This window comes from Lissotriton vulgaris, unplaced genomic scaffold (genome assembly GCF_964263255.1).
Source record: "Lissotriton vulgaris unplaced genomic scaffold, aLisVul1.2 SCAFFOLD_211, whole genome shotgun sequence".
Taxonomy (NCBI): domain Eukaryota; kingdom Metazoa; phylum Chordata; class Amphibia; order Caudata; family Salamandridae; genus Lissotriton; species Lissotriton vulgaris.
In genome coordinates, this window is record NW_028251874.1 from 1418618 (window position 1) to 1442225 (window position 23608).

General features: G+C 48.1%; 1 protein-coding gene across 1 annotated transcript in view; it reads right to left on the bottom strand.

The window, feature by feature from the left end:
- The window catches only part of LOC147662729 (uncharacterized), a 74833-nt gene extending 52369 nt beyond the window's left edge, over positions 1-22464 (bottom strand). Inside the window, exon 1 of the mRNA XM_086950942.1 lies at positions 22317-22464. The gene's annotated coding sequence lies outside the window, so the exon portion shown is untranslated. The remainder of the gene's footprint in view (positions 1-22316) is intronic.
- Positions 22465-23608: the final 1144 nt, after the last annotated feature.

The following is a 23608-nucleotide window of genomic DNA, read 5'->3' on the forward strand; positions in this document are numbered from 1 at the left end:
GGTATTACAGTATTATAATACGATTTAAAAAGCCTATAACGTTACAGAAAGAATAACAGAAGGGAAAAATACACTTTCAATCAGCTACATAGCACAATGTTTCAATGTGTTAGATCTTCGTTCCTTATTGCTTTACGAATTATTATGCATGATTTCAAATACATGGCCAGGCTCTTAGCCTCGTGTTGTGAATTTGGCTGTTGCAATGCAAGAAGCGCTGGTCGGCAGGTCCTCAACCCGATCTGACGCAACACGGGCAAAACCCAGCGTTTGCGAGGTATGGCGTAAAAATAACAGAAAAAGGCTACATGCATGGTGGTTTGGGATGAGACCTTGTCGGATGGGCATTTCTCTAGGTCGTGGGACCAGTTTAATGGGTTTGGGAAGGTTACCAATCGGAAAAACAAATTAAAACGAAACCTGGTTAGAAGGTATTTTTCGTAGTTAGACAGATAATAAGTGAGATAAGGCTGTAAGCCTGGAGACACTTGTACCATCATAACGTGGGCATTTGATTGCTTGGGTAATTCGCCGCTCAAACGAAGTTCCCTACGATGGTTAAGACAATGGCACTTAAAGGTTTTTCTACTTAGCTCACTGATTAGTGACGGCTCTGTTACATATTGGTTAAGATCCAAATCTTCCAGGAAGTTAACAACGTATGCCAACCAAGGGATCTTTTTCCAAGAGGTCAGCCCCAAGCAGTCCGAAATCAGGGCACGAGTAAGGTGACATTCAGGCTTAGACCAGATACGATGCCATAGCAGCATTGGTTGACATTTGATGTAATCAGCTAAATAGTCAATCCCAAGCTCAATATGACATCCGTATGTGGGGGCGCTCTGTGGGAGGGCCAATAGGTATTTTGCAAAGCCGTTTTGGATTTTTTGGAGTTCAGCCGTATTTACATAACCCCATACACCAGCCCCATATGTGGCAATGCTCTGGCATTTGGCTTGGTGAATTTTAAGTAGTACGGGGGGGATGGCTTACCCATTTTTCTGGAAAATGAAACAAGGGCAGAGGTAGCACGTTGGTAAAGCAGTTTTCTGGTTACCAATGCCCTTTTCCACGTTAGCTGTTCATCTATTAGGAGACCCAGATAGGGGTATTCCCTAACTCGTTCTAGTTTGGATTGCTCGATGCAAAGATGTTTGGAGCTTTTCACCTTGGGCCCTGTTTGCATGACAAAGGTCTTGGTCTTATTCACCTTTAACCCAAGTGAGAGCATATAGTTACAATATTTGTCCAACTGTTTCTGCAGCTGTACCAGGGACCTAGCGAAGATTACTGAATCATCAGCATAAAGCAATGCTGGGATAGGGCGATGGTTAATGGTAGGTAAATCCTGACTCCTTTCGAGCATGGCTACTTCCAAACCGTTGGTGTATAAGTTAAACAGGAAGGGAGCCAGGACACAACCCTGTCTAACTCCGCGAGTTATTGGGAAAGAAGATGTTAATTCGCCACCTGTTCCAAATCTTACGCAAGCCGAAGCTTCAGAATAAAGCTCGCGTAAAAATTTGATTAGCGGCGGATCAACCCCAACTCCTCCAGAATAGACCATAGCTTAGCGTGAATTACGCAGTCAAACGCCGCACTAAGGTCGACGTAGACCATGAATAGGTTACCCCGTTTGACTCCCACATACTTTCCTATTAGAAGTGTCAGGTTCAAAGCCTGTTCTACGGTACCCAGTCCCTCCCGGAATCCGTACTGGAGGTCGGTGAAGATGTTGTTTTCTGCCGCCCAATCCTGTAAACGGTCAAGAATTAGGCGGCCCGCGACTTTACCCAGTGAATCCAGGAGGGAAATGGGCCTGTAGCAGGCAGGGTTATTTCTATCCCCTTTTTTAAAAATAGGGAGAAGTATGGAGGAGGACCAGGAATCCAAAAGGCCAGTGCTTAACACTGCTGCCATTAGCTGAGTAATGATTGGGGACCATAGATCGATGTTAGAGACAAATATATCTAGTGGGACGCCGTCCGGGCCGGGAGCCTTTCCAGTTTTTGAGGATGATAATGCACTTATAACCTCCCCCAAGGTGAAGAATAGATCAATTGGATACACCCCTTTTCTTGAGCACCCAGTTACTTGGTTGCATTGCGCCGCGCTGACCGGGGGGAGATCACTTAAGATCTTAGAAAAGTGAATCACCCATTCGTCCGCGGTCACTGCTACGTCTAGGTGTTGATGGGTGTTGGCCTCAAGCATAAATGGAGATTTTACTACCTGCCAAAACTGGGAGCTGTCCTTTGTATGGCAGCTCTCGTGTAGCTGGGCCCACAGTTTTTTCTTATGCTCTTTTTTGCATCTGATGTGGGCCTGCTTGTATTCAGATCTTAACTTGGCTATTTTGTCCTTGTCTCTGATTGGATTATGGAGTTCTTTCTTTAGGGCGGTTAGTGCTTTTCGACATGCCGTATCGAACCATCTTGGGTCGGGATGAGTACCTGATTTGTGGGTTCGGACTAACTCGCTCTGAATAGTTTTGAGGATTTCTCCAAAACTGGCAATAATTTGCTCGGGGGTAGAATCTTCATCAAGGCAGGTGTTTATCCAAGGGAGTGCCTTAGTTACAATCTTAGTTGTTGTTACTAGTGGATCTACCCGAGACTATTTCACTGAATAACCATTTGTTCTATCCATAGTTAATACATTTTGGGTCAGTAAGCTCTTCCGTGAAGGGTGAGGAACATTCATAGATAGCTTTAATACAATACTATTAGGGAAGTGATTGCCAGATACTTCTGTTCCTGTGGTGAACTGAAGAAGTGTACCCTTTAAAGAATAAGAACACAAAATAAAATCTATGGTGCTAAAACAGCCCCTGCCGTGAAAAGTAGATTTGAAATCCACGGGGGGTCTACAAGATCGTTAGCGTACAACAATTCTAGAGACATTAAACTTTCATTAAGGGAGTCTCCTACCGGGGAGTGGGTGAAATGTGTCAACGGGCAGTCATTTTCGTCTAAAAGGCCACAATCAGTTGTCTCATAGTTTGGACATAGTTGTACATTGAAATCATCTCCCCATATTACATTACACAATGTAGATGGATGTTTAGCGCGTTGTTCACTTGTAAACACGGTAATTGCAGGCACAGTTTTCATACATTCTATCTGGGATAAATTGTTATAAAAGTTAATAATACTATATGACGTACCATTTTTAAAAATAACCAGAAGAATTTGGTAATTCGGGGTAGTACATAGTATGGAGATTTTTCTTACTTCGAGATTAATTGAGATATATATGACAAGGCCCCCCATTGGTCTGCCATGTATTGATGGGCAGGCCGGAGAGTGAAATGTTAGGTAGCCCTGTATGTGCAGTGGGTCAATTGTCCAAGTCTCTTGCAAACAGATTATCTGGTGTGTGGTAACAAAGTCCAGCCAGGATGCAGATAGAATCTTGGTTCGGAGGCCTGCCACGTTCCAAAACAATATTGATACTAAATGGAACGACAAGGTTTCATTAGTGGGTACAGAGCTTCCTTTCTGTGCTGGAGTTTTTGGGGATGCACAGGAAACTGTATTAAGGGGGGAAGGCAAAGTTACACCATGATTGGAATTAGTGATAATAGTAGCAATAGTGGAAGGCAGGGTGAGGTCACGTTGGTGGAAATCTTCAACCTCTGTATTAGTTATATCTGTTTCAATTATATCTGTTGTGGTTGTTGAAGTTATCGCTTTGGCTGATGGACTTAAGAATTGAGAGAGGCTTGATAGCATTGAGGGTGGTAGATCAGGTACGGGTGAGATCCCATTATCCAGTCCCTGGACTGCTGGTGGTCAATCCACCATCTCCAGGCAGTCAAACCTGTTATAGGTGGAAACACCACTCCAATCTGGAAATGGCATGGTTTCCCTACCTCATTGTCCTGGCCAGGTTGACCAGTTCATTTTATTGTTCCAATTGCCTACCTGAATCCAGTTCCATTCAGGGCCTGATGGTAGGGATTTAGCTGGGGGGTAGAAAAAGGCTAATCTTTTGGTTGAGATTCCTTCAGGAGAAGTTTGAGGCCCCCATGAGGAAATAAGTTCCACAGTTTGGGGATCTTCAAAGTTTATTATTTTACAATCCCCTGGGATCAGTTTTGGCTCCTTCCCTACCCAGGGAACTCTGCGGACTGAAACAACTCTGTTGTTAGCATAGGGGGGAAGTGGTCGGTTCATTGACAGCCAATGTAGTACCTTGTTTTTTAGGGACCATCCAGGCTCATCGGAGTTAATATGTAGCTCTGGGACCCCGGTCATAATGATAACATATGGTGTTGCTTCTGGGGGGAGGTAAGCTGGGCGCGCACCATTGCGTCTAGTGTTATAGGCTGCGTTCTTTGGAGCAGGTGTCTTTTTGGGAGCTGAGGTCTTTTTTGGGGCTGGTGTCTTTGCTGGAGTTGGAGTGACTGGTAGGTTGGTGGGTTGGCCCTCTGCTACAGGTGGGGCAGTGAGGGAAGAAGTAGCAGGAGTAGTAGACTTTTTTGCAGCTGTATTGGCTAGTGTATGCTGCAGGTTTGCGGAAGTTGTATTTACTGGTTTTTGTTGGGCCGCTGGTTTTTGTTGTATTTCAAAAGACAGTGGTCCCTAGTAGTTCAGGGATTAGGCAGAATTGATGGACATACACTCAATAGTCAGTATGACCTTTGTCCAGCAGGACAGGTTTTTATTTTAAGAGATATGGAAAACATAAAAGGATTATTTACAAGGTGGGTACAACCAGTAACCCACAGGGGACAAGACAAAACAGGGGGGTAAACTTGACGCAACAAAGGCGGTCTGTGCTAGTATCTCAGTGAACAGACAATGGTAAAGTACAAAGCATCATTGTGAACAATTTTCTATTAGTAGGGTACATATGATGCTACTATGTCGACGGCGTTTCGATGCCTACACACAGATACATGGCATCATCTTCAGGACAAAGAATTAATTTGTTTGTCTTGAAAGCATAACAGTTTTTTGGGGCCAATATTGTGGTCCACAAAGTAGTCTGTTAAGCAGTACCTATGCTTTTGGAATCAAAGCAAGTAAGGAAATTGAAGGGTTTAGGAGCACAATAGTATCCAAACCAGGGTAAGGGAGCCTCTAAATACGAGACCGGACCAATTGTGTCTCATCCCTGGTTTGGCTGCTCCTTGTCTATGCAGGATACAAAATGGCGGGAATCGCTGGTTTTTGTTGGGCCGCCATTGTGGTATTTACCACTTTGGGTGCTTTAAGTGTTTGTGGAGGATTTATTCCCCCGGGGTTTTTTTGTTTTGAGTTATGTATTTGGGCCGCAGGGAGTGAGTGCATAGGGATCGAGCTTTTCTTAGTTTTTAAGTCAGAAGTTAATATAGCTAAAGATTTTTCAATTTTTGCTAATGATATCTCTAAAGGTTGGAGATGCTGTTTTATTAGAGCCTCAATAGAGGCCAGCATGTGGGTATCGTGTGTAACTGGGTCCTGCCTAATGCACGTGTTGCCACTCAGAATCTGGTTGTGCGTGTCAGATGAGAGGTTTATGATTTCTGACGTAGAAATGGTGGTTGGCTGTTGGGACTTAGCCGAGTGAATTAAAGCTTGGGCTAAAGAGGGAGAGTTTTCAACAAGTTGTGACGGGAAATCCTGTCTTGTGTTACTATTATTTTGAAGAGAGTTCTTATTTCCTTTTCTTTTTCCCTTACTCTTTTTCGGGATAGCACCTTCTCTCGGGCCCCTCGTGGAGGGGGATGGAAGGTCCTCATCTGGAGGGTTTATGAACAGGGTCGGGGTTCGCTCAAGTGATGGGGGGAGATGGGATGCAGAGGATTGGGATATTTGTGTTGTGGAGAGGTCGATAGACACCGACAAATCTACAGTCCCAGGAACCATTGGGGTCTCTTGTTGTGTACCAAGGACAAGGATGCGTTGAGGTGTTACGGCGGAGGCCAAAAGTCCCAATGAGGAACGCCTGGCTGACCCTCCTTTCTAATAAGAGGACACCTTGATTGATAGCATCGTTCGCCTTGGAAATGAATTGGTCTATTGGCCCTTTGACCTGAGCAGTGTGAGTAAGTTTGCTATTTCTGGTAATTCTGGGTGACATTGTAACAGAATCGAGGGACACAATACCAGAATGCAAAGGAACAACACCTGATTAATGATTTTTTGTGGAACCACAAGAAATGAGAAGAAATGTCAGGGGGGTGGCCCAGTCCAGTCTTACCCGGGCTTGAACGGGATTAAACGGGCCCGCCCTTGGCCCGGGCTTCGCCCGGCGTCCCGCTCGCGTCCCGCGAGACGGGGGTTACGCGCTATTTCAGCGCCTCCTGGCACGCAGATGACGCGGCGTGCGCCGCTTTGGATGCTGGGTAGGGTAGTTTCTTTCCCCCCTTCAACCGCGCTCCACACGGCTACCAGGCTCCAGGGTGACAGAGGAGTCGGGCTGCGGGAGGCGGGAGGGCAAACAGCAGAATTCAAATCTTCTGGAAGGTGCAGGTAGGCGTCAGGGTGAGTGACAACGAGGGCTTCGCTGACACAGAGGTTCCCCCCTCGACCGGGGTTACGCGCTATTTCAGCGCCTCCTGGCGCGCAGATGGCGCGGCGTGCGCCGCTTTGGATGCTGGGTATGGTAGTTTCTTTCCCCCCCTTCAACCGCGCTCCACATGGCTACCAGGCTCCAGGGTGACAGAGGAGTCGGGCTGCGGGAGGCGGGAGGGCAAACAGCAGAATTCAAATCTTCTGGAAGGTGCAGGTAGGCGTCAGGGTGAGTGACAATGAGGGCTTCGCTGACACAGAGGTTCCCCCGCACCGCACTGTGACCATTTAGCAGCGGACTATTAGCGGATCTTATGCATTCTATGTTACACTTAATGGCACTTCTCTCTTACAGCATGGACAAAGTCAACTGAGAAAGATTATGGAATTGAGTGGAAATTGCAGGTTTTAAAATCAAACTGTGTGCCTTCGAAATGTCTAAACACAACAGAATTGTATTTGCCTTAAAATTTAATACAAACACAAAGACTGATGCAAAAAAAGAAAAAAGATGGAGGCTAACCATTCTACACAGGCTGGCTTTGTGATACATCTTAGTCAGGTTTGGCAGTTTAGGCTAACCCAAGGTATCTGACAAAGGGTACTTCCACTATGCTAGCAATCGTATAGATAGTGTTAGGTAGGAGTAGAATAATATAATCATATAGCCACACAGTAATGTTATAACGGTGAACTTGTTGCACTGATTCCGCTGGTCACACAGAACTGTTTGTTAGGACAACAGGACATCAGAGTTTAGGGACTGAGTCTCTCTACAACGTCAGTACTTGTCGGCCCAATCCTGGCAGCTCACAGTGCCTCACCTGAACGCCTAATCTTTCCAGAGTAACAGGTGATTTCAGCAAGCTCAAACACGACCCTCTATCCCCAAGGGCCCTGTGGCAACGGATCCTCCCCTTTTGTTACTCACACAGTGGAGTGGTGTGGCTCACTGGTTAGAGGCGGCAGACCCGGAAGCAGAGAGCGACCCGGGACCAGCGTTCAATTCCCGGCGCGGCAGGGTCGTGGACCAGGGTGAGCGGACTCGATAATTCTCGCCTCGGTGCCTACTCTAACCAGGGATCACACTCGGCAACTCTGGGCATTAGCTTGCCTCATCTCTACAACGGCCCCCCACATTCGCCGGGGGATGCCTGGTTTCACCTTGGAGATACCCAGTAGGGACCATCTCACAGGGATAGCCAGGACGGTTTCCCCAACGGTCTACAGCGCCACGACGCCTCAGGGCAGTGCGCTTTACAAGACACACACATTTACATTTTACATTTACTTACTCACTCATGCATGCCCATTCTAAACACAAGAAAGACAACGAATGTTTACAATACATTTATTGAAACAATCATATTATATTATGAAGCAAATGTGCTGAAATCATTAGACAGAAGCAACTAAAAGTTATTATAATTACTAACTGATTGTTTAGGACCAACATCCCAACCATGGCAAATTATATATGTGTCTAGTTCTACCCTTACTATGTGAGCATAGGGATACATTTACGATCTCTGGGATTGGCCCAAGACTCCATACCTAGTGCAAGTAGTAAGATGGTCCGCATCACGAGTGTAAACTTAGTTTACGCAGGGCTGCATGTTGGGCACTGCTGTCATTCTAGAACAGTCCCCTCTGCCGGAATTCTCCTCTCTGCCCCCAAGGGGACGGAACACCGTTTATATCATGGAACTATTGTGCTGGAGTTGCAGTTGCGCGACTGTGTTATGTCTAAATGTAAGGAGCTGTTGCTGGACGAGCAAAGAAAATAGTACACTATGTTGTTATATATTCCAAGCACCTTGTGGGAAATGTGTAGACGAAATCCAAAGATTAGTCCTTGAATAACAAACACGTACAGCGTATTTTCAAAATAATAACACAAATGTATTATATGTGGCTATGCAGGGCGAGCCGAGGAACCCTAAAATACAAAACTAAGGGAGAACCAAAGTGGACCCAAAAGGGAAAGCTTTACATCCTTGTCTTTTAACCATTCTTGTAATGCTGGTTACACTGCTTTATTTGTTTTGCCTGATAATTGCAGCACACTCTTTTTACACAAGAATACGATTGTTTCAATAAATGTTTGAAAAGCCAATCTGTATCTTTTTTGTGTTTACCGTGGGCATGCAAAAGTAAACAACAAAAGGCTAGGTCTGTCTCCATGTTTCCCTTGGGGAGTACAGAAGTGGTCATGTTTGTGGTTGCTGATACCATCTGGGATCCTAGTGAGTTTAGGGGGTTCAGACGGGGCACTGTGAGCTAATTAGGAAACAGGCTCACAAATTCCTGATGATACTCATGAACCAAGTTCCCATATTTTGACGTTTCTGTTGTCCAGAATACACAGTCCTACTTAATTCGTAGGAACCGATAACATTCCCATGGATAGGACGCAGGCAAAAACGAATTGGGTTTCAAGTCAGTACAAAAGGAAAAGAACATCCTTTCAAGCTCAAAGGGATAACTTGCTACAGGGGTCACACTGAGGGGGCATTCAATAAAGAACTGTCAGGTGACAGACGTGTCCCAGCAGCACCCATTATAGTGAATTTGTTGACTTAGACTCAATATAGCAGCAATCACTATTTTGGAAGGGGACATAGAAGTTCCTAGGCGCATCCATCCAAATATCATGAGGTCTGTGCAATTTGTTATCCTCTAAGGGAGGAAGCACATTACCATGAAGGATGCAGGTGCTGACAGGACTATAGTTGGGAGGGAGGATCCCGAGCATGAGCAGATTCTCTTCGGTGCTGGTTGGCACACCTGGCTATCCAGTGGGGGTGACATGGAGTGCCCATTGCCCGAGATGAGGTAGAAATTAATGTCATGTCTACAACGGCCAATGAAGGGTTGAGCAAGAAGCAAGGTGTAATGATGTGATTGACTCTGGTTAAGTACCATGACCAGAAGCCTTCTCGTGGAAACATCTACGGTTGCTTGGACAGTAAGATCAAGCTTGGTGTTTTTTAATAGTTTAAATCTCCCTCCTTCACTCCCCCTCTGTGTCTTTCCTCCGTTTTCACTTGTTTTTCAGTGATTTAATCTTCCCCTCTCACCCTCCTTCTGTGTCTTTCCCCCACTTTTCTTGCACCTTTTACTGCCTCATTTCCACTCTTTCCTCTCTTTTTGCCTTTTTCTGCCCGTTTTCCCCTGCCGCTGCTGCCCCCGCGGCCTACCCCGAGCACGACCAACGCGACTTTCCCATTTCAGCTCCCCTCCCACCTCCCAGGTGTCCAGCCCTCCCTGACACCTACTTAATGGCGGCCACTGCAAGGGCAGGCGTACAAGACCACTGACTCATTATCAGTAAAATTGCTCTCCCCCTCCCAGCTCCACCATCAAGTGAGGCCTTCCCCAAGCCCCTGCACGCTTGAGTGCTAGTGTTCGAGGCTCTCCTCTACCCACAGGTTTTACCTGCACCTCATCCCTGGCGTTCCAGTGGACCTATGTCTCCTTTCTCTCAATCTGCTCTTTCTCTCCTTTCCCACTCACTTTTTACTGGTTTCAATCTCCCCCATTCACTCCCCCTCTGTGTCTTTCCTCCGTTTCCATTCATTTTTTCTGGTTTCAATCTCCCCCATTCACTATCCTTCTGTGTCTTTCCTCCATTTTCACTCGTTTTTTACTGATTTCAATCTCCCCCTTTCACTCCCCCTCTGTAACTTTCGTCCTTTTAATTCGTTTTTTACTGGTTTCAATCTCCCCCTTTCACTCCCCCTCTGTAACTTTCGTCCTTTTAATTCGTTTTTTACTGGTTTTAATCTCCCCCTTTCACTCCCCCTCTGTGTCTTTCATCTGTTTTCACTCGTTTTTTACTGGTTTCAATCTCCCCCTTTCACTCCCCCTCTGTAACTTTCGTCCTTTTAATTCGTTTTTTACTGGTTTCAATCTCCCCCTTTCACTCCTCCTCTGTGTCTTTTCTCCGTTTTTACTCGTTTTTACTGATTTCAATCTCCCCCTTTCACTCCCCCTCTGTGTCTTTCCTCCGCTTTCACTCGTGTTTTACTGGTTTTAATCTTCCCCTTTCACTCCCCCTCTGTGTCTTTCCTCCTTTTTAATTCATTCATTTTTTACTGGTTTCAATCTCCCCCTTTCACTCCCCCTGTGTGTCTTTCCTCCATTTTCACCTGTTTTTACTGGTTTCAATCTCCCCATTTAGCTCCCCCTCTGTGTCTTTCCTTGGTTTTCACTAATTTTTCACTGATTTAATCTTCCCCTCTCACTCTCCTTCTATGTCTTTCCCCCACTTTTCTTACACCTTTCACTGCCTCATTTGCACTCTTTCCTCTTTTTTTGCATTTTTCTGCCCGTTTTTCCCTGCCGCTGCTGCCCATGCGGCCCCTCCCCCCAGCACGACCAACGCGACCAGCCGAAACCAGCTCCCCTCCCGTCTCCCAACTGTCCAGCCCTCCCCGACCCCTACTTGCGGGCGCGCCAAAGACAAGCCCGTCTGCGACCCAATTGCCCCCCTGGACCTCCGCAACGCCAACGCTACGACCCAGTGGCACTCCACGCTCTCAATCCAGGAAGCAACAACAACTGCAAGCTACCATCACCAGCCGACACCCACGGACCCTTCAGCTGTCACCGCTGCCGGCACACCAGCAGCATCGCCAAGACCACTGACCCGGCGAAACCACAAGACCACAACCCAACTGAAGACCCTGCAGTGCATCCTCCTCAACGTCCGATCCCTCCACAAACATGCCACCGAAATCTGGGACCTCCTCGACAGCACCAACCCGGACATAGAGTTCTTCACCGAAACAAGGACCAACACCACCTCAGGACCGGACATCGCCATTCCCCAAGGATACAAGATCTCCAGGAAAGACCGCCCCACACTTCCGGGAGATGAGGAATCACCATCATCCACAAAATCCAACCTCTGCTGAGCACACTCCCTGACGAGCCCACAGACCTGATGGAACACCTTCACTTCAAGATACTGACCAGCCCTACCACCACCCTCCGAGGAAACCTCATCTACCGAGCCGCTGACTTTTCACCAACCCCATCACGGACATCATCTCTCCGCATGCCATCACATCCACCAACTATACCCTACTGGGAGACCTCAACTTCCACCTCGACAAGCAACTGGACCCCAGCACCACATCACTCCTGGACAACCTCCATAACTTTGGACTCCGCCAGATCGTGACCGAACCCCCGCACTCAGCAGGACACACTCTCGACCCCCTCTTCACAACAGGTAACTCCATCACCTTCAGCCCCACCACCGAACTCCTATGGAATGACACTGATGCGTCTACTTCACCTTCAGAACACCCAAAATCCACAGACACCTGCACCTGCTCCCACAAAGAAACTGGACCAGAATCACCGACGACAAGCTAACCTCATAACTCAGCAACTCCACCCCAACTATTGCGAAAAACGACAACCCCAACACCGCAGCCCGAACCCTGAACAGATGGATCTCCGACAGCACCAAGACCATAGCCCCCCTCAAGAAAAACAACAACACCCACGCCAAGAAAGTCAGATGGTTTACCACCGAACTTCGAGAGTCCAGACGCACTTGCTGCCCCCTCGAAAAGGCCTGGAGGAACACCAAATCCACAGAAGCCTACAACAACTTCAGAGCCGCCACCAACGCCCACCATCAACTCATATGAAAAACGAGGAAAAAGGCAATTGAAAACAGGATCTCCACTCACGCACACAACAGCAAAGAACTCTTCAACATCATCAAGGAGTTCACCCAACCCATCAGCGAGTCCACCGACATCCCTCCCTCACAAGACCTCTGCGCCAAACTCGTCACCTTTTTCCACCACAAAATCAAGAGCATCTACGACAACTTCGACGAAGACAACCAACACATTGAACCCTCACCAACCACCCCCGACACACTGAAGCCAGCGATCAACAACTGGACAGGCCTCACCACTTAAGTCACACTGAAGATGATGAAGTCAATCCAATCCGGGGCCCCCACGAACCCCGGCCCCCACCATATTTTCAACAGAGCCACCGACCCATTGCACCCATGCTCTGCCAAACCATCAACCGCTCCTTGGCAACCGCCACGTTCCCAGACGACTGGAAACACGCCGAGGTCAACCCCCTCCTGAAGAAACCCTTGACGGACCCCACCGACCTCAAAAACTACAGAACCATCTACCTGGTCCTGTTCCCAGCAAAAGTAATTGAGAAATCCATCAACAGCCAACTCGCCACATTCATCGAAGAGCACAACATCCTCGACTCCTCCCAGTCCGGCTTCAGAAAAAACACAGTACGGAAATCGCCCTCCACGCTGCAACAGACGACATCCGCACCCTACTAGACAAAGGAGAAACAGCAGTTCTCATCCTCCTCGACCTCTTGGCGGTGTTCGACACAGTCTCTCACCGCACCCTAACATGAGGCTCCACAACGCAGGAATCCAAGACAAGGCCCTCAACTGGATCCGCTCCTTCCTCTCCAGCAGAACGCAGCGGGTCAGACTCCCCCCTTTCTTCTCTGACCCTACACCTGCCACCCACGGAGTCTCCCAGGGGCTCTCCCTCTGCCCTACACTCTTCAACGTCTACATGGCTCTGCTCGCCAACATTGGGCTCAACATTGTGTCATACGCAGACGACACCCAACTCATGCTCTCCCGATCCACAAACCCAATACTGGCAGACACATTTTTCGATAAGGCATGGAAGCCATTGCCAAATGAATGAAAAACAGCTGCCTACAACTAAACACCAACAAAACAGAAGTACTCATCATGGGCCCAAACCCGACGCATAGAACGATACCTGGTGGTCCCCAGCCCTCGGAAGCCCGCCCACCCCCATGGGCCAGGCACGCAACCTGGGAATCATCCTGGACTCAGAACTCAAAATGGACCGCCAGATCAACTCCGTCTCGTCCTCCTGCTTCCACACCCTCCGCCTCCTACTTAAGACCTTCAAATGGATCCCCCTGGAACACAGAAAGACCTTCACTCACACCCTGGTCACCAGCAGACTCTACTACGGCAACGCACTCTATGACAGAATAGACAAAAACGTCACCCGCAACATACAAAACATCCAGAAGGCACCCGCAAGACTGGTCCTTGACCTGCCAGGACACTGCCACATCCCCCAGCACCTGCGCACACTCCACTGGCTCCCCATCGAAGCTAGAGTCACCTTCAATATGCTCACCCACGCCCACAAAGCCCTCCACAACACCAGACCAGCCTACCTGAACAGTCGACTCAAATTCCAAGCACCCCAGAGGACCCTACGATCAGCCCAGCTCTCCTATGCTGTGGTCCCCAGCACCAGAAAGACCAGATCGGGCAGCCGCTCCTTCTCCTTTCTCGAAACCCAAGTCTGGAACGCCCTTCCGCTCCACCTCAGACAGACAACATCGCTCCCCATCTTTGCAAGAAACCTCAAAACCTGGCTCTTCGACAGACCCCCCATTGATGGACTGGAGCCTGCTACCGACCTCCAACCCCCACCCCAGCGCCTTGAGACCCTTACATGTGAGTAGTTGCACTTAACAAATGCCTGCTTGATGTTTTGGTCATTAAATTAGGCTGATGTCTTTCTGTCAGAATCTCCGCAAATGTCCAAAATCTTGAAGTATGAGTCCTGCAGTCACCCTTGTTAAGTTCTTTCATAAGTGCACTGGAAGATAAACCTTCCGCTCATTGGTCCTGAGTCTGACTGGGGTAAACTTTGGCTCCTTTTAGTCTCTTGGTAAAGAGTATGGGATAACAGGAGCCTGGATATGTATTCCACGTAGTATTCCAGACATCAAGTAAAAAACCAAAGAGGATACAACAGGTTCCTATCTGAAGAAGGTGACCTTCACATGGACTGAGTCCCGTGTGGGGAAAAAAACTATTTATATTTCCCCTCAGATGTTCACAAACTAAATGAGGTTCTAATTGGGTCAGAGATTGAAGCATCATTCAGCAGTGGGTATCACCAAAATATTTGGAAGCATTAAAGCGAACTAGCCGACCTATGTCTTTTCATGTTAACGACAAAGTGAATTATCAGAAGCCAGAAGTCCCAAAGAAAAATGCAGAAGAAAGATTGGAAAAGGCTTTTTTTGACGTTGATAATATAGAGATATAGGTCTGTGTAACAGAAAGAATGGACATCAGAACGAATCTAGACTTGAGATTATCATTGACTCCAGCACTTTCACCCTCCATGGAGACCTGCACTTTCATCTAGAGGACCGTAATCATTCCAATTGAAATACCCTCCTCAAATGCCCTGGGAAACTCGACCTTACTCAGCACATCACCAGACCCACCCACACAGCTGGACACTTCCTGGACCCTCTCTTCTCCACACTAAGCAACATCAGAGTCTACAAACCAACACCTATCACCTGAACTGACAACACCCTTTTAAGTTTCAAGGTCAGCACCCTGAATTACAGGAGAACCACCACATCTTGATAGGCGGCTGCTGCCGGAAGAGCATCTCAGAGAAGGACTGGGCTTCTGCCCTCAACACATGTCACCTCAAGCATACCAGCAACCTAATGGAAGACAATAAGAACTTCAATGACTGGATCACCACCTGCACCAACACCCTGGCTCCCCCTCAAGCATACCAGCAACTTAACAGAAGACATCAAGAGCTTCAATGAATGGATCACCACCTACAGCAACACCCTGGCCCCACTCAAGCTAACCAGCAACCTAACCAAGACATCAAGAACGTCAATGAATGGATCACCAACTGCACCAACAACCTGGCCCCCCTCAAGCATATCAGCAGCAACCTAACAGAAGACATCAAGAACTTCAATGAATGGATCACCACCTGCACCCCCTCAAGTATAGCAACAACCAAAAGAAATCAAGATCACAAAAGCAAGCCAGCTGGTACACAGAAGAACTCAGGGGGGGGGGGGGTGATGCAGCACTATAAGCAACTCTAAAGCAAGTTGAGAATGAGCAAAGACACTGCTGACAACAACGTCTTCAAATCTGCCTTGACATGCGTCCACCAGCATGTCTGAAATGCCAAGTGAACAGCCCACACCAACCGCATCAAAGCCTGCAACAACAGCACCAAATAAATCTTCTCCATAATCTGAGAATTTACAGTGCTGTAGCCACCACCAGCAACACACCCCTTACAAAACCCATTGCAACAATCTCTAACTTCTTTTGGAGGAAGATTATCCACATACGACAACTTCAACCTTCAACCTGACTCCAGCAACCTCGCAGCCAGTCTTCCAATCTCAGCTGAAGAATGGACCTTGACCATGTGGGACGGCATCACCACAAAAGAGACTGACACAACCATGAAGACCATCCACTGTGGGGCCCCATGAGACCCATGCCCCCACCACACTTTCAACAAAGGTCTAACCACCATTAGTGAAGTCCTCACTCCCATCCTGGAAGACTCCATCAATGCAACCCTCTTCCCAGAAACCTGGAGGCAGGCAGCTGTCACAGCCCTAGAGAGGAAACCCACCGTGGATCTCACCAAACTCTCCAACCACTGACTAATCACCCTCCAATCATACATGGCCAAAGTCCTAGAGAAAACCATCAAGAAGTGTCTGACCAGCTACCTCATCAACCACCAGCTACTCAAGGCCACCCAGTCTGGATGTAGGCCCAACCAGTGCACGGAAACAGCGCCCATTATACTTACCTAGGCCATTGGCATGATCCTAGACAGAGGAGACAGTAAGGCTGTATCCATTTGAACCTCTTGGCGGCGTGTCACATGGTACCACATCTCATCCTCATCAGGCGCCTTCACAAGATCAAGATTCAAGAACCTGCATGCAATTGATCTGCTCTTTCCAGATTAAAAGAACTCTGAGAGTCAACCTGCCGTCAACCTCCTTGGAAACCAGAAATCTCATCTGCGGAGCACCTCAAGATTCACTCCTCAGCAGAACACTATTCAACACTTATATAACCCCACTGGCTAATGTGATCCATAGTCACTACATCAACATCCTTTCCTACAGTGACAACTGGGAAATCACCCTGGTGATTGGACATTAACCCTTTAAACGCGGGGCTAATTCCCTCGCGGTGGGGGGGGGAGGGTTTCCGCGCGCGGCACCGCGGTGTTCGTGGCGAGCTCACCTCGTCATGAGGCACAGTGGCGCTGTGCTCATGATGAGCTGAGTTCGTCACTACTCCACCCACTTAATGGCAAGCCCCGCACAGGAAGGGAATTATCCCCGCATGGGCATTCCGCGGCAGTTAAGATGAGCTCAGCTCGTCATGAACACAGCGCCACTGTGCCTCATGACGAGCTCAGCTCATCATGAGCGTCCAACGGGTGACCCTACTTATACAGCAGGAAGGTTGGAACCTCGCACCTCCTAGCTATCTGATTAGAGTTAAACGCAGGAAAATACATTTATTCCTCCATTTGGTTCATTTACACCGTTTGTTGATTGGGAATAAATCCCAGATCCATAGCTCTAAAGTTGGTTGAAGTATTAGTACCACTAAACAGCACATTACACTTATAACTCTTGAGACTCACATTCACGTCACCCTTAAATCACCTTTTTAGCTCACAACATATAATTCAACTTTTGGCAATTTCCACATAATGTTCATTACATTTCTTTTCCTGCCCTTCTTTGAGAACTCTCGTTCCCTCCCCTACAAACATATTTCTTTCATATTTTGATCAATATCTATTAATTACTTTACTCCACCCTTCATGTTTCTCTCTGTGTCACTCTTATTTCTCTTTTCAGGCCTCTTCTAGCATTTTCTGCTTGTTCATTTTGTTCTCCCCTTCCTGCTGAAGTGACAAGCAGAGCAGAATGGAATGCTTGACATAGACTCCTATATCATAGTACAATCCTCATAAACACACCGTTGATGAGAGTACAGTAACCCTTTGCAGCATTATCATACAAGTAGCCTTGGGTGCTTGGGTCACTCACACAGTTGGAGGTCGTGTGAAGTCTCACTCAAACCTGCCTAATTTTACCAAACTATGGGGAAGAACTAGAACTTCACCTGCGACTTTGCGGAGACATCTGCAGGGTGCCGAGTAGTACCCGACTATTCTGCACACAACAGACCCGCTTACATCCAGTGATCCTAAAGATTTATGTACAGAGAGGAGAGGCCAGACTCCTGAGGCGTGAGCCGGGAGCTCCAGACTCATGAGGCGTGAGGCTGCCTGGTCACCTCCTTTATTACTATAAATGCAGACGCTTAGGCGCCCGCGCAGCGGAGGCGCATAGCGGGTACGCCGCTGGTGCGACGAAGGCGCGACAAAGGCAAGCCCGTCCAGGCCGTCGCCTGTCGCCAGGACCCCTGCATCTCTCACAGGTGATTGGCGCAGATATGCACGTGAAGAGCTCCTGGGTCTGGCCTCTAAGTGCTTTTCGGCACCATGGGACTTTCAGGAGCTGACATTTGAGTGCAAACTTTGTGCTTTTAAGGTGGATTCCGGAGAGCTGCTTTTATGCCCACCTAACTGCACCGAATACAGGTTTTTTATCCTCAACTGTCGCTCGCTGGTGAGGCACCATGCAGAAGTATTTGATCTTTTAATAAATGAGGGCCCAGATTCCCTTTTTTGCTCACAGAAACCTGGCTTACCCAGCAAACAGTGGCAGAGCCATGGTTGGCCCTCCCTGATGGCTATACTTTAAATCGTATTAACAGAGAGAGGGGGAGAGGGGGTGGCATTGCTGTGGTGGCTAAAGAAGCCTATGCTGTTAGACTGACTAAGGAAGGAATAGCGGGTTGTGAAAGCGCTTTGTTTAAGATTAAGCTTATCTGCAACCTGACAATGTCCGGTCTTTTAATCTACAGACCCCATGGGCCTTCTGGAAAATTTCGGGAGGACCTAGCGAATAAAATTGGACAATTGGCCAGCAAGGCGGCAAACTTTACCATCTTGGGGGATCTTAACCTGCACCTTGAGCTGGAAGGAAAGGCCGAGATCACCAGTTTTTTTGCGGATCTGGAAGCCTTCCAGCTGCCGCAACTTGTCCTTGAGGGTACACATGTGGCTGGTCATTTGCTCGATCCCATCTTTTCCAATCTTAGTTGTTTAAAAACCTTCTCCCCGGTCCCTCAGACGTGGACGGACCATTCATTAATATCATTCTCTCTGCAGTGGCAGGGTAGAGCTGATGTGGCCCGTCCAGTCACTGTGGAAAAAAGGGCCTTGGCACAAGCTAGACCAGGAGATTCTTGCTACTTGGTTAGCGGAGCACAGACCCCAGCTTCCCCCAGACATCGAGGGGGCGCACCTGTGCTTTCACGATTGGCTGGTGGATAGTTGCATCCCGGCCAAACGAGGAGGTAAGGGACTTGGGCCATCGAATCCATGGTTCACTGACTCACTAACTCAGGCAAAGAAGGGGTGCAAGCAGCTGCAGCGTGCTTGGCGCTGCTCTTATGAGGCTTCCGCAAAATTAGTATATCGAGTGGCAGTTAAGGAACATCATAAGCTCATCCGCAAAACGCGGGCAGAGTTTGTAGCCAATAAAATCTTGGCTAGCTCTAACCCCGCCAAGACCATTTTTTCTTTGCTCAAAAATATGAAGAGAGCGGGCGTGATTAGTGCCTGCACCGTAGCCTCTAACCATCAATGCGAGGCTTTAGCACACCACTTTGTGAATAAAGTGGAGCTGATCTATCAGGGCCTCTCCAATGAGACTACCCCTATTGAGAATGATGTGCCTGTAGGGACGGACATTATGGGAGGTCAACTGTTTGTCAGTCTTCCCTTTGCTGTTGCCCCAGGAATTTTAGGCCTTATGCGTTAAAATTAAGTCGCTCTCCAGCTGACCCGCTGTCCTCTGCCCACTTCCGCCAGCTCCAGTCACTTATTGCCCCGTGGGTCTAGAATTGGCCAATTGTTCCCTGAAACTAGCTTCCGTCCCTAGGGAGTGGAAGCATGCTAAATTCATTCTATTGATATGAAAAAGTCATCAGTGGATCCGGAAGACCCTGGCAACTACCGCCCTATATCCCAGCTGCCTTTCATGGCCAAGATGGTGGAGGCACATGTGAATTCCATCCTGTCCAAATGTATTGATGAGTGCAACATCTATGATTCCTCCCAACATAGGTTTCGCCCTCGTCATAGTACTGAGTCAGCTCTCCTGGCTGTAACGGAATCCATCCGGAGCAGGCTGGATGTGGGAGATTCTGCAGCCTTGGTCCTATTGGACCTAAGTGCCGCTTTTGATACTGTGTCTCATGCGATCCTCCTTGAACGCCTCTGGGCAGTTGGAATCAGGGGCGGTGCCCTGGATTGGATTCGGTCCTTCTTGGCAGGGCGGTCGATCCAGGTTTCAGTGCCACCTTTTCACTCTCAGGATCATGCCCTGCTCCATGGGGTACCTCAAGGCTCTATTTTGAGCCCACTTTTGTTTAATCTCTATGTGAGGCCCTTGGCAGAGGTGGCCAGAGGCAGGGGGCTGTCCTTGGTGTCGTACGCTGACGACACCCAGCTGGAGAAGTTTAAGGAGGATCTGTCGGTCATCTTGGATTGGATGAAGGCTAATTGTCTTCAATTAAACGCCAGCAAATCTGAGATCCTACTGTACGGGAAGGACCAGGATCTCTGGTCCGAAACAGTGGTGGGCTGACCGTCTTAAACCCGCCCGTCACCCAAGGAGGCTGTAAAGAACCTGGGTGTCTGGCTTGATAATGGACTGACATTTGAGAAACAGACAAGAGCTGTTGCCGCTGTTTGCTTTGGGCTCTTGAGAGGATTGACATCTTTGCTTGGCTTTTTTCCTCCCAGATGCGCCAAACCATTGTGCAGGCCTCCATTCTTGCTAGGCTACTCTATGGAAATTCTCTATATTTGGGTGCTAACAAAGCTAGCATTAAACGCCTGCAGAGGGTTCAGACCGCGGCAGCGCGTATGTTAGTGGCTCTACCAAGATCCCAGTCGGTGGCACATGTGCTCCCCAAGCTGCATTGGTTGCCTATCGAAGAACGTATTCAGTTCAAGGTGCTGTGCATCTCTTATAAAATCCTGATGCACCAAGCCCTTAATTAGGTTATCTGGTCTATTGAAGCCCCACATGCCCAGGCGAGCTTTGAGATCCGCCGACCATGGGCTTGTCTGTGTCCCTCGAGTCTGGAGAGCGAGGGCTGGGGGCCGTTCGTTCAGCCTCTTGGCAACCAAACTCTGGAACTCTCTCCCAGCGCATATTCGAGACATCCCTAATCTCTTGAAGTTTCGTAAGACTATAAAAACTTGGCTGTTTCCCACTATCTGAGGTTTAGGCGCTTGTGGGTCCCTCTGTTCCTCCTCTGGTTTCTGGTTGCGCTGAGGCAGCCATGCGCATTACAAATCCCTCAAATAAATAAATGTGACTGACAGTCGCCACCATCTGCTAAGACAGACACCCTTTAAAAAGACACACTATAGACGTGTCTCATACATACACACACACACACACACACACAACTTGCAAAGACAATGCTACCCTGTTCACATGAACACACATCCATTCCGCAGAGATAAATCAAAAACACAGACACGTACATTCCACTGCTTGGAAGGTCGCCTACCTGGGAGACCCAAGGTCAATGCACGCACACACACAATCCCTGTAGCAGACACATAACCTCTGCAGCAGATAATGCTATAATCCAACCTTTGCCGCTGGAAACTATTGCAATGACTCTGGTTTTACCTAGTCTGAGATAGGAAATCAGGGGCAAAGGGGCAGCAGGGAAGCCTTGACATTCAACTGCCCGGGGGACCTGCTTCTGACACACGGGTGCAGGGGGCAAGTCAACAAACTAACAGCGAGAGCTGAGCAAAGAGTGTGCACAGATTTCTCATAGAGCGCTGAGATGCAGTGCAATGTGAACACATTTTTCAAAGTGCAGTAAGATGCAGTGAAGTAGCACAAATTCCTCAGTATAGTAAGAAGCATTGTAGTGACACAGATTCCTCATAGAGCAGTAAAGTGCAGTGTGCACAGATCTGTCATAGTGCATTAAGATGCAGTGCAACGTGCACAGATACTTTAGAGTGCAGTAAGATGCAGTGCAGTGTGCACATATTTTTCACAGTGCAGTATATGGCAGTGCAGTGCATAGATTCCTCATAGTGCAGTAAGGTGCACTGCAGCGTGTACAGATTCTTCACAGTATAGTAAGATGAAGTGTAAATGTAAATGTAAATGTATAGGCATTGATATAGCGCACTACTTACCCGTAGGGTCCCAAGGCGCTTCGACCGCTGCGAAACCCTTCCTGGCTTCCCTGAGAGATGGTCCCTTAATGGGTATCTCCAGGGTGAGACCAGGCATCCCCGGCGGTCTGGTGGGGCCGTTAGTGAAGATGAGGCAAGCTAATGCCCAGAGTTGCCGAGTGTGATCGCTGATCAGAGTGGGCACCGAGGCGAGAGAATTATCGAGTCCGCTGACCCTGATCCAGAAACCTGCCGCGCCGGGATTCGAACCCTGGTCCCGGGCCGTCCTCTGCTCTCGGGTCTGCCGCCTCTAACCAGTGAGCCACACTACTTCACTAGCGACACAGATTTGTCATATTGCAGTAAGATGCAGTGCTGTGTGTACAGATTCCTCATAGTTCAGTATGATGCAGTACAACGTGCACAGATTTCTCATAGTGCAGTAAGATGCAAAGCACTGTGCACAGTTCTTATGACAAAAGATGACCACAAAGACCCACAGGGCCAGAATGAAAGCCACTGCCCCCCCCCCCCCCCCTTCCGCCATAGAAGAGTCCGGCTCCTGACAGAGATTCCCCCAGGATGATTCAGTCTATTTCTACAAACAAAGCAGAAGTTGCTGGCAATCTCCTACCTGAGAAGACACCTGTGCAGAGATTTCCAGGCTCTCTCCTCCTCCTATAGCTGGGGTGGGGCAGGTGCAGATTTGGGGTCTGGGAGAGGTGGTGGGGGGCTGTGAGGGTCTGAAGATGAAGATAACTGCACAGACAGACAGGGAGTCCTTCCTCCTCTGCAGCAGACTGGACACTGAGGGAGAGGCCGAAAGTGATGTCAGCATCCGCTGCTGGTGCTGTCTCTGCCACCGCTGACCTGGAAGAGGAAACTCTTCCCCTTTCATACAATGTGCTCTGTAGATTTCATCAGCAGGCGAGGCGCGCCCTCTGCTGGCCACTAACAGAACCTCAATTTCCAGGCTCCAGGAGTGAATACATTTCACAGGAACAAACCTTTTGTGGCAGGAAAGACCTGGGTTTTTAGATGTCACAGATATGGATGTTTTTAAGACACACACAGTTCAAGTTACAGGGTCTCACTCTCGGTTGGTGTTGTAGAAAATGATTTGCAGCTTCACTTCACATGAGCAGAGGACTAAAGTGGATTTACAGGAAGCTGTCAACTGGAAGCGAGACTTTGTATTTCATTAAATATATGAGAATATGTGTTAGACGTGCAATTAAACTGGACAGCTCATTTTTTTTAAAACACTTTATCGGGGTTTTCAAATGCACAGCAGGGTGTACAGCAACATAAATAGAGAAAAATACTATGAAGTTTTATTCATCAGATCAAATTCAGATTGGCATAAGGAATGCTTTAATGGGGAAATGAAAAGAACAGCCTGTTGGATTCGTTACGGCAGTGCCAACACATAAGTGTATTGTTTTGTTTGTGTTTGCTGGCTCTGCCTACAGCCCCGTACACACTTTTCATTGATGACTAGACATGTGGCATACGTTGGGCTCTGCAGGTGCACAAGGCCAGGGTATTTCAGGCCAGCTCAAGTCACTCTTCTTTCATTTCACCACTGCGCCTCTTCATCTCACTTTCCAGACCTATGGCAGCAAGAGACAGCTCAGCGCTAGCCTCTGGTGCCTCTCCACCCCCATCCTGCAGGCTTCAGCATAGCCCACTATGACTCTGCTGTGCTTTTCATGCTCTCACCTCAGGTAGGTTTGACCCCTTTCAACAAGATAAATACCAACCAGTTGTTATTATTTTAAGAGTCTGAAAGGCCTGGGTATGACGCCAAATAGGACTTTAAACAAAATCATATATATACATTTGTAACATCACTTTTCTGCCTTAGTTTTACCCCCTAAGTTCCTCATCTGAACTGTCTTCCTCAGAATCAGGTATCGGCTCACA